The following is a 12,799-nucleotide window of genomic DNA, read 5'->3' on the forward strand; positions in this document are numbered from 1 at the left end:
AAAGACTAAAAGGTGCTTTGGGGATGAGCCAACCCCACCAGATCTAATCTGCTGCTGGAGCCCACTATGAGCCAGAAAGTAGGTGAGAAAGGCTGGAGATATGGTGCTGCTGGGTTCTGTTATCGGGCTCTGCCATTCCCTTGTCTTTTGTCTTGAGGGGAGGGGCCCCTAACTCAGGAGTGGAGTATCTGCTTTGCATGCAGAAGTCAGGCCCAACTCCTGGCACCCGCAGGTAGGGCCGGGACTGGGAGAGACTCCTGCTGGAAACTTTGGAGAGCCACTGCCAGTCAGAGTAGACAAAACTGAGTAAGGTAAACTAATGGTCAGGCTCAGTATAATGCAGCATCTCATAAGAACAGGATCAGGCCCAAGGCCCATCAAATCCAGCATCCTGTTTCACACAGTGGCCCACCAGACGCCGCTGGAAGCCAACAGGCAGGAGTTGAGGGCATGCCTTCTCTCTTGCTGTTACTCCCCTGCAACTGGTACTCAGAGGCATCCTGCCTCTGAGGCTGGAGGTGGCCTTTAGCCCTCCGACTAGTAGCCCTCCAACTCTCATGTTCCTGTTAATTCCCATCCCTGCTCCATGTCCCAGTTTCCCCCTCAAACCGTGTAGTGATGTCAACAGCCCTTATACTAGTGGGAAAGAGGGAGGCCAGGAGCAGATGGTTCCAGCCGTGGTCACTCTCGAGTTAATTTTGGTCTCGCATTTTAGTTGCTGACAGAAAGCCCTAATGAGTGGTGGCAGTTGACTCTTCCTGCCCTGACCATCTGAGATCAGAGCTCTTCCCAACATACCACTCAACTGTCTGTCCATCTGTCACTTATGTGCCAGGTTCCCTCTCCTCTCCGATGTCCTCCCTCCAAGCCCAGCACAGGGGAAGGTCTGCTATGTTGCTGCAGCCTGTGGGACTCTGAGACCCTGCCAGTGGCCTGCTGCCTGCTGCCAGCAAGATTTTCTCACCCTCTGCTGAGCTAGGCTCCTTGCCACTTTCTCACCAGCTGAGCCTTGCCAAAGTAAAGTCCTCCCTCCACCCAGTAACTGAATGCTGGCGTTAGGAGTTTGGACTGTCTTTACCACCGTCTGCCAATTATTTATTGTGCCAGCCAAAACTCCACTGTGGGTGCTTGCTCAAGGCCAAATTACACTTAAGTTAAATTAAATTTAATTTTTTTTAAAAAAAAATGTTTAAAATTTTTTACATTTTATATCCCGCTCTTCCTCCAAGGAGTCCAGAGCGGTATACTGCATACTTAAGTTTCTCCTCACAACAACCCTGTGAAGTAGGTTAGGCTGAGAGAAAAGTGACTGGCCCAGAGTCACCCAGCAAGTCTCATGGCTAAATGGGGATTTGAACTCAGGTCTCCCTGGTCCTAGTCCAGCACTCTAACCACTACACCACGCTGGCTCTTTTTACTTTAAATGCATTTCACTTAAGTTGAATGGATCTGGATGGAGGTCATGGTGGGGGACAGGGTCCCAGCTGGGAGGGGAGCTTCCCTAGGAGTCAATGGGTGCCTCCCTTGCTAGGCAAATTGCAGCTGCAGAGGGGCCTGGTCTGGATGAGGACCATGGCAACGGCAAATGGTTAAAGCCCCACCCCCATGCCATAGTCTCAGTCTGAATCAGGCCCACTCTGGCTGCTATTTAGTAAAGGAGCATTAAACATGTCAAGACCAATGTTGCATTTAACATAGTAAGGGGCTTACATGCCTTCCCCCCAAATGAGTGGTGGCCACCTCGGACTCCGCCTTGCTGTGCACCCACACGGTTGGCATGGCAATGGAGTCCTGAGCTAGGATTAGGAGGAGAAAGTCCTCCCGCATCCCAGAGTGCACCGGAGGAGCAGTGGAGTGGCTGCTCTCATTATTGCAGTTGCTTGGCTCTGCATGGCCACTCCTCACCCCCATCCTCCAGACTTGCTGGCTAAAATGGCGACGGGCTGGACTGAAGCCCAGCTACCCACTGGCAGCAATCACACACAAAATTGCCTGCCAAGGCAGAATAAACCATCGGTGTGTCTACTTCGGTTAAAAGCCAGGTAGCAAAGTCAGGCTACGCTGGTCTAGAACTGCTGGAACGAGAAGGCTCTCAGCACTCCAGAGGACACGAGCTGCATGGGTTAACCCAGTGTGCGAATAGCCTCAGTGTGTGTTTGGGCTTGAGAAGTGGTCTTAAATTAAAGTAGTACACAAATACATAAAAGCACCCAGGTCCCCTGAAAATATTTTCTTGCAAGCCACAAACCTTGCCAAAAGGCAACTCCCACATGGGGATCAGGGCGGCTCACTGAGATCCCAGCTCTGGTGCCTTCATTCAGCCTTCAGCCCTGCACTGATACCCATTTTCCTCTCCTTCCAAACCTGGGTTCCAGGAGATCTTTCAAAAATGACTCCCATTTTGGTCTAAAAATGGAGAGGAACAAGGTCCAGTTGGACAGAAGTGGAAGCCTTGGAGCCAGGAATAAAAAATGGTTTAGACAATACATTTTTGGATGCAACTGTGCTAGTAACAGAGGTGTTCTGAGTTGCACAGAATTCTTATCCCTCACCACCCAACAAAAGGCACAATCTGATCCATTTTGTACCCCTGGAGTCTTGGCTTCCAAGACTTGATTCTGCTTTCCTTCTAGTCAGTTTCCAACCCAATGGATCCACTATTTTATAATTTATTACTTTTTTATTCCACCCTTCCTCCAAGGAGATCACTGTAATGTTGATCTTAATGGTTCTCCCTCTCTCATTTTATTCTCACGACAACCCTATAAGGCTATTGACATGAGCAGCCCTATCTAGGCTTGTGCAGTCCAAGCACACACAGAGCCGGGCGGCAAGAGCTCCCAGCTGAGGGGGAAACCCTCAATGCACCATACTCATCACACAGTGCATTGTGGGAAGTGGGAGGCCACAGCCTGCTTTCCTCCTGTTCCCACACTGTGGGCGTGTGGGCATGTGGCACTGCTAAGCCCAAGAGCTGCATGGATTGTGTGGGGGAAGGCAGGATGGCTCCTGCCTTTCTCCAAGCCCTCCTCTGGCCAGGTAAACTAAAGTCATGTGAACAACTTTTATAAGATGGCTCACTGGCCCAAGGTCACACAGCAAGCTCCAAGCCTGCCTCACGCTAACCACTACACCACAGTGGCTTTCAATGAGCTCCCTATGATAACAGCATACTCCCAACTTTCACAGAGGCTGCCTTCTAGACTCTACCAAGGACACAATTTGGGGCTCTTGATTCCCACCTTCCACTGTGCTCTAATTCTCCATGGCAGGACATCCCTCCCCACCCCACCCTGCCCCCCGCCTCCCTTTGGAGACGGGTAATCATGTACAACTGTTACAATCCCCTGCAAGTCTCCAAACAATGTGCCCTCTGCCCCCGCCTTCCTCAGCGGCACACTGGATTCTCTCAAGCACAGGCTCTGACAAACAGAAGGGGCTTTGTGTCAGAGGCAACTCTCTGCACTCAAGAAGGCCCTCTGCTGTGATACTAGGCACATGATCACTGGAGGAGGGGTTATCCCCCAGTGGCTGGGTCACACATCACCAACTCCCTCCTGCGATTCTGTTCCCTTTACAGAGGATAGCAGGCTGGAAGCCAGGACTTTGAGTTCGCCCCAGCTCTTGGAGAACAGAGAAAGGGGGTGACTCAGTGAGTCATAGCAAAGAAGGGAGAACTGGGAGGCAGAACAGAACAGGTCCTATGTTGATCTGAGAGGGGTTGGATGGGTCAAGGCAAATTTGGAAGCAGGGATTTCTGGGAACTGTCTTGTTTCTGCCTATGTAATGGTAGTAGGAATCTCACAGTTGAAGCCTGAGGACATGTGGCTTCTCTGGTCAGCTCTGGATGAGCTGAAGGGAGTGAAGCTGAATATTTATATACCACTAGTATATATTCAAAAAGTGGTATACAAATATCCATAGTAGCAGAAGTAGGAAAGGCTGGTGTTTAGTAGGACTCTACGGCTTACTTCCTGTGTGAACCTGAGCACTTCACTTGGGTTTTGTCTATATTATAAAGCCACCATTGTCAAGCAAAAAGACTTCACCCTCTGCATTCTGAGATCTGAACCAGTTCTTCACCTGTAGCCATACCAAGGCCACTTACATTTCAGTACCAGGTGTAAATGGGGCCTTGCATAGCCCCCAAAAGCTGCAGAGGGAAATAGATAACCATGACACATTGAACAAGTGTGTCAAGCTCATGAGATACACACACACACACACACACACACACACACACACTACAGAGCAGGACACCACACTGTCTTATATTCCAAAATACATTTTACATGCGGAAATGTAAACAGTTTTAAAAGGGGATTAGACAACTAGACCGGTTTAAAAGGGGATTAGACAAAGTCATGGAAGAGAGGGCTATCAACAGCTACTAGCCTTGGTAGTGATATACTTCTGTCGGGATCAGAGGTGGCATGCCTCTAAATACCTACAAGGTCATAGGGAGGAGGGTGGTTTCCCTTTATTCCCCACCTGAAGGCTTCCCGAGTGCACCTGGTCGGCCACTGCATGAGACAGGAAGGAAGCTGAACTGGATGAGCCATGGCCCGATCAAGCAGGGCTTTTCTTATGTTCTCATGAAAATGGTAAATGTTGGTCATTTTGTGGCTGGTGTGGGTGAAAAAGAAAGAGGGGGAAAACATTTGTGTGTGCATTAAGATATGGCTGCCTGAAGAACTCTCTTTCCAGGGTATCTGTGATTTTAAGTGAAACCTTGGAACATTTGGTCTGATGCAAATCCAGAACGGCAGCTGCTGGTTTTTGTTACATTACCACTTGGTTCTGAATTATCATCTAATAATCCCAATAGCCTCAGAGAATGTTGAAAATTATGTCAAATTATACAGGAACTGAGCACAAAACTGAGCATTTAGATTGATCCCAAAGGCCTATGGCAGGGTGCAAATGAAATAGGTCAATTAAAAAGGATTCCCTACTGAAATGCTGATATACTTCATGAATAATGGGATAGTATATATGTGTTATAATATTATAGGACAATACCTTTGCAAATTTTGTTTCTAAGCTAACTGAAGAACAGGAAGCACATCACTCTCAGTTCATTCAACAACAACTGGACACAAAATGTATCTTTCTTTCCTAATGCACTGACTCCCCTTGGCTTCAATAAGAACTAAACTTCGCTCAGGGGCAAGGACTGAGTTGTAGAACCCTGCTCCTACAAAGGACCTTCGCCTGGTTTCTAGGGATTCCCCCTCCCACTACAGACTCTCACACCACATACCACATTGCTCTGAAGGAACCACCCACCCAGGAGTGATCTTTAAGGGGGCTGGGGACTCCAGTGGGAGGATGGGGAAGAAAAATTGGCTTGCATGGGATTCTTTATGCAAGCAGTACTTAGGATAGCCACTTCCTGAAAGTCAAGCATTACTGCATCTTTTAGACTAAGAATCAAGGAAATCAAATTGTGTTTATATTTTGTTTCACTGCACACATTTGCCCCACATCCCCCTCTAACCATCTGCTTTTTCATTTTATTTATTTATGTTATTTAACTGTATTAGTTTTCTTTTTAAAAAACCCAAGAAAGATCCAACTAAGCTTCAGCCATAAATTATGTAAATCAATTTTAAAATAAACTTATAACCAACCAAAATTATAACCAAGAAGACCTCACAATGGTACATTCACATTTCATATTAAAGAAAACAGTGAGCAGGGACATACATCATCACTGAATTTATCATTCCAAAAAGATACAAAAAGTGACAATTTCTTAATAAAGTAAGAGTCATATACCTATCTGATTGTCTCTAGCTCTTATATAATAAGTAAGTTTTGTCAGCAAAGCTATATCCCATATCCTAAAAAAACCCAATCAGACAGAGGAGGATTTATATTCTTTTCCCAGTATGCTACTATGGAAATTTTTGCAGCCATTAATAAGTTGATAATCATTTCAACATCATCTTTATCTACAACATCTTTTCAATAATTCAAGAAAATTCTTAAAGGATCCTTTGGTAATGGATAGCCTGCTATTTGGTTAAGAGTGAACAATATCAATTGCCAATATTTTACATTTTACGTTTTATATCCCGCTCTTCCTCCAAGGAGCCCAGAGCAGTGTACTACATACTTAGGTTTTTCCTCACAACAACCCTGTGAAGTAGGTTAAGCTGAGAGAGAAGTGACTGGCCCAGAGTCACCCAGCAAGTCTCATGGCTGAATGGTGATTTGAACTCGGTCCTAGTCCAGCACTCTAACCACTAATATTGCTTGATTTAGCAACAAGTCCGAAAGATATGCAAATAATCTGCATGTAGTTCTCCACATCATGAGGTAAATTATATATTATTTTCAGTTTACATGGTGCAAAATATGTTTATTTGATATAATGTTCAAAGAATTCTCTTTTAACTTAAGAACATAAGAACAGCCCTGCTGGATCAGGCCCAAGGCCCATCTAGTCCAGCATCCTGTTTCGCACAGTGGCCCACCAGATGCCATTGGGAGCCTACAGTCAGGAGTTGAGGGCATGCCCTCTCACCTGCCACTACTCCCCTGCAACTGGTACTCAGAGGCACCCTGCACTTGAGGCAGGAGGTGGCCTACAGCCCTCCGACTAGTAGCCATTGATAGACCTCTGCTCCATGAAGTCAGCCAAACCCCTCTTAAAGCCATCCAGGTTGTTGGCTGTCACCACATCCTGAGGCAGAGCGTTCCACAAGTGGATCACGTGTTGTGTGAAAAAGTACTTCCGTTTGTTGGTCCAAGACCTTCTGGCAATCAATTTCATGGAGTGACCCCTGGTTCTAGTGTTGTGTGAGAGGGAAAAGAATCTCTCTCCACTTTCTCCACACCATGCATGATTTTATAGACCTAAATCAAGTTCTTACCCACATTTTCTCCTACCTCATATGAGATTGGACGTTTTAAACCCCTTTCCCATTTATTTTGGAAGGAAGATTGCCTAACCAACTTCTTTTTAAACAAAATATTTTTGGTTTGCTGTAATTTGACACAATTATAATTATTGGTGATTCAGAACAAATAAAAAGGAAATACTTTTTCACACAGAACATAGTTAATATATGGAATTTGCTGCCAGAATATGTGGTGAGGGGCACTAGCCTAGGCAGCCTTAAGGAGCTGAGATAAATTAATGGAGGACAAGTCTGTCCACGGCTACTAGTCATGCTGACTATATGCCATTTCTGGGTTCAGAGGCAGGATGCCTGTGGAAACCAGTTGCTGAAACACAATGGTGGGAGCTCTATGCCTACATGTTCTGTTTGTGGGCTTCCCAGAGGTGGTCACTGTGGGAAGCAGGAAACTGGACTTTTGGGGTGATGCAGCAGGACTGTTTTTATGTTCCCAAACCCTTGTGTGGTTCTTTGGGTGTGGTACTGAGGCAAATTGGTCAACTTTGCGGCTCTGACTCTATGGACCCAGCAATTCTTTTTCAAGTTCTTCTTAAACAGCCTAGGCACATAGAGAAAGCTGGTAAAAGCTGGTAAGTTTTTCATTTTTTCAGTAGTATGGTAGGAGTTCAGTATCATCAAGGTGGGAAATTGAGTACAATTGGGGTGGGACGGGAGTCCTGATATCAAGAGCTGTAGTTTGGAGAAGTAGGAGCTCACCTGAGATACCAGTGGGATGGGTAACTGTTACCACAAAACCTTCACCAGTCAAGTATTTCAACAAGAAGTTGCTTCAGGAATTGTGGCATCCTGTATTAGGATCCAAGACGGTATGCAAATGTCCGCTTTTTATGAAGAACATCACATTTAGAGCCAGCAATGCTGAGAACTCAAGCTTGAGAACAATGGATATAGATAATAGTGGAATAGCTGAGTTTTGATAGATCTCTTGGTTTGTAAGTTCTGTTCCACAGTCCTGTACAATATTGGTAAAACGTAGCACACAGTAAACACAAGAAGAATATTAACACTTGAGTAGTCACAAATCCTTGTTCACAGGAACTTGCCTGAACTGGGCAATCCTAAACTCCAATTATGCCAGCATCCCAGTTATGCCAGCCTAATATTAGTGAGAGGTAGCTGGAATCCCTAGACTATTCCAACACAAGATGACAGAGAAAAGAAGAGTCAAAAGACCCCTAAGAAACTCCAACCACTCCCCTCATGTCCATAGCAACACTACCAGAGTAGCATGCTGACAAGGCTCCCAAGTGGACCAGACTACTGGTGGTGTTGCCAGGGACATGTGAACAAGGACTTGTTCCCCTACAAGGAAGAATAACTGGGGCTAGAGCAAGGCCCTGTGTATACACCAGGTGACACCACTCTCACTCAGCCTCCCTGTGCTGTGGCCCTGCTATCTCTTTGTTTTCAGACTCTTGCTGCCTGTATGACGCTGGTTTAAAGTTCTGCTCTCAACAGGGGTGTATTCAGAGGGGCTACAGGATTTGGCATGTCAGTTCTTCCCCGTCACAGGATTTTTTCTTTCTCTTCTGCAATGTCAGTTTATGTGGGAGCTTTTTCAGAATCCAGTATTAATCTGGGCTTCTTTCTTTCTCAAATCACCACCGTCACTAACCTGGATATAATTCAACATGTCAAACGTTTTTGGGAAGAATGGGGAAAGTCTACATTTTCATTGCTGTTCATCATACTGGATTGTCAAGTGAAGAATAATGAAGTGTGTTATGGGTGACTAATTAAGATGATCCTGTGCATGCTCCCTTCAAGTATATTTTGCCTCACAGACATCAAGGGCTTGGCAACACCAGTTGGAAGTTGGTGAAAGCAAGGAATAGATAATGTGATAGGAAGTGAGAAGAATAATGCCCCAAAGCCTGGGTTAATTTTACTACTTCAGCAACCACATAGTATGCTCCCCTTTCCAACTAGTTAATACAACCCATAAAACTGTGTTTTCCCAGGAAAATTTTAAAACAGCCAGAGGTTCCTTTAGACATGTGCACTGCCAGCTCTATAGCATACTCCACCTAATGATTCATCCAGCTGTGTCCCAAGGTTCTGCTACACAGCTCCAACATGTGGAAGTAAATAGGTTGCCTGGGGGCAGAGGAAACACACCTGGTTGATCGAGTGATGCTTCCAGGCAGAGTTGCACTAGGGAGGATTTGCGGCCAAGAGAGCAGAAATATTACTCCTCCTCGAGCTGCAAAGGCAGCCAGATTTCTAAGCTGCTGCCCTGGACTCCCTCCCAAATCTTTGGATCTGCATTCTCAGCAAGCTTGTGCTTCCTCAAGTGACAGCATATACTATCAGCTTCAAAGGACTCATTCTCCAGATGCCATGATGCCAGTGAAGGCAGGCCCAGGCCAATTTGTTTTGCAACAAGCCCATGTGCCAGCTGTTGCCTTGAGCAAAGACCCAAAGGGAGTTTCAAGGGAATCTGTTGTCCTCTGCTGGTTAACCCAAACTTTGGAAGAGGGAGTTTGGTTTGTAAGCCTTTATATTAAATGTTTGCAGCTTTGAATGAGCTAATGTTTTTTCCTGAAAGAGCAATTTCCCTCTATAGACTCTGCTTGGACATAGGACTCCAGTTGGGTAAACGCCAGCTCAATTGAAAATGTCCTTTGGCACCTCCAATTGATTCCCAGGCTCTGGGCAAGCATCCAGGGGAAGGGAGCTCCAGACCTGCTTGAGTAGTTCCCGAGAACCACACTTTGCAGACCTCCGTTACATGGAACTCAGTGAAATCAGGAGAGCATCCTTGTAGTCCCAATCCTTTGCATGCTTACTTGAAAGTAAGTCCCACTGAGATCAAGGAGAAGTATTCCCATGTAAGAGTGGATAAGATTGCAGGTGGTAATGAAAACAAGGTGAATTGTCCCAAGTTAACCCCTGATAACTTGGCAAAGAGGCACCTTTTAACATGGTGATCCTCTTTATTTAGCAGGGGGAGAGCAACTGGCCCTATCCACCCCCAGCACAGTACCTCCAGTGACTGTTGCTGGTGTGTATCTCATGTTTCTTTGTAGACTGTGAGCCCTTTGGGGACAGGGATCCATCTTATTTATTTGTTATTTCTCTGTGTAAACCACCCTGAGCCATTTTTGGAAGGGCAGTATAGAAATTGAAATAATAATAACAACAACAACAACAACAATACGATCTGGAGTTGTACGGAAAGTCCCAGTCAGAAATCAAATCACTGCTAAACAGTGTCTGTATATTCAGTAGTGATATAGCAATGGAATTTGGACAAGATAAGTGTGCTGCATTAATAATGAACAGAGGAAAAATAACAAAAACAGAAGGAATAGAACTGCCCAATGGAAGCAACATCAAGAACCTGGAAGAGAAAGAACATTACAAATACTTGGGCATTCTCCAGGCAGATAACATCGCACATACTGAAGTTAAAAGAAAAATTGGAAGTGAATACATCAGGAGAGTTAGAAAAATCCTCAAGTCCAAACTCAATGGCGGGAACACCATACAAGCCATAAACACCTGGGCTATACCTATTATCAGATACACTGCAGGGATAATAGACTGGACCCAGGCAGATCTAGAGATGCTAGATCGTAAGACCAGGAAAATAATGACCATCAATCATGCTCTACACCCCCACAGTGATGTAGATAGGCTATACCTCCCTCGCAGCTCAGGTGGAAGAGGAATGCTACAAGTCCATCAAACAGTAAAGGAGGAGAAAAGAGGCCTTGAAGAATATATCAAGGACAGTGAAGAAGATGCACTTAAAATGGTCAATAACGAGAAACTATTCAACACCAATGAAACAAAGCAGGCCTACAAGAAAGAACAAGTCAAGAACCGAGCAGAAAAATGGAAAAATAAGCCACTGCATGGTCAATATTTGCACAATATAAGTGGAAAATCAGACATCAGCAAGACCTGTCAATGGCTTAAGAATGGCAACTTGAAGAAAGAAACAGAGGGTTTAATACTGACTGCACAAGGACAAGCACTAAGAACAAATGCAATAAGAGCAAAAGTCAAAAAATCCACAACAAACAGCAAGTGCCGCCTTTGTAAAGAAGCAGATGAAACAGTGGACCACCTAATCAGCTGTTGTAAAAAGATCGCACAGACTGACTACAAACAAAGGCATGACAAGGTAGCAGGGATGATACACTGGGACATCTGCAAAAAATACAAGCTACCTGTAGTCAAAAAATGGTGGGACCATAAAATTGAAAAAGTGGTAGAAAATGAAGATGCAAAAATATTATGGGACTTCCGACTACAAACAAACATCTGCCACACAATACATCAGATATAACTGTAGTCAAGAAGAAAGAAAAAACAAGTCAAAATAATCGACAGAGCAATACCAGGGCATAGCAGAATAGAAGAAAAAGAAATAGAAAAAATAACAAAATACAAAGATCTACAAATTGAAATTGAAAGGCTGTGGCAGAAGAAGACCAAAATAATCCCAGTAGTAATTGGCGCCCTAGGTGCAATTCCAAAAGATCTTGAAGAGCACCTCAACACCATAGGGGCCACAGAAATCACCATCAGCCAATCACAAAAAGCAGCTTTACTGGGAACAGCCTATATTCTGCAACAATATCTATAACAACAACAAGAACAATATTAATAAACAAAATTCTGACATCCCAGGTCCTTGGGAAGGACTTGATGTCTGGATAGAACAAACCAGTCAATAACACCTGTCTGACTGTGTAAACAAGACATAATAATAATATTATTATTTATAACCATAGGGGCCACAGAAATCACCATCAGCCAATTACAAAAAGCAACTTTACTGGGAACAGCCTATATTCTGCAACAATATCTATAATAACAGCAACAACATTGATAACAAAATTCAGCCATCCCAGGTCCTTGGGAAGTACTCGATGTCTGGATAAAACAAACCAGTCAATAACACCTGTCTGACTGTGTAAATAAATAAATAAATAATAAGTTCAATTGTCATGCATTATGTGGAGAAAACTGCTTTCCCATTTCAGTTCTAAGATGGGACCCCCAATAAATTGGAGCAATTATCAATGATCAATGATTTGACTGCAGTCACTTAGCTGTAGAAAAAAGCCCTTAGATCCTGTTGCTGCTCTCCAGGCTCACTGAATACCTAAGACTTTCCTGGAAGTTAAATTTAGGAGTGCAGGAGTCAAGAGGAGAAACCAGAGTTGGTTCTAGATGTATAATAAACTGGAAAGAGACCTGAAAGGAGCTGCCTAGCTAGAATTTGTTGGATTCAGGGATTGTGATGGTGAACTACATTGACCCCCCCACCCCCCTGAGAACTAGCTTAGTTTACTCTATCTCTTATCTATAATGTCTCTTCTACTTATAAATAATTTGGTATCTTTTTAACAGACATAGTATGTCTCCTGTACTCTGTCCATCAAAGGAAACTGACCTATAAAGGCCGCCCTAAACATTTTCTGCTTTTCAGGGGAAAGGGAGTTAATAATAGAGATTGTGATGAGATATAAGAGACAGATGCCAGTTTCTTAGATATGATGGATCCAGGCTTGGAGTCCTAGTCTAATTTCTCCTGGGTAGCTGTCCAACTGTTCTGGGGCAATCATATTCTATTGCCTAAGAGTGATGGCAGTCACCTTAAGTGGCACAGTGGGGAAATGCTTGACTAACAAGCAGAAGGTTGCCAGTTTGAATCCCTGCTGGTACTATATTGGGCAGCAGCGCTATAGGAAGTTGCTGAAAGGCATCATCTCGTACTGTGCGGGAGGAGGAAATGGTAAACCCCTCCTGTATTCTACCAAAGAAAACCACAGGGCTCCGTGGGCACCAGGAGTTGAAACTGACTGACAGCACACTTTACCTTTTAAGAGTGATGGCAGACAGCAAGACGGGGG

Source organism: Hemicordylus capensis, chromosome 2 (assembly GCF_027244095.1).
Source record: "Hemicordylus capensis ecotype Gifberg chromosome 2, rHemCap1.1.pri, whole genome shotgun sequence".
NCBI classification, from domain to species: Eukaryota; Metazoa; Chordata; class Lepidosauria; order Squamata; family Cordylidae; genus Hemicordylus; species Hemicordylus capensis.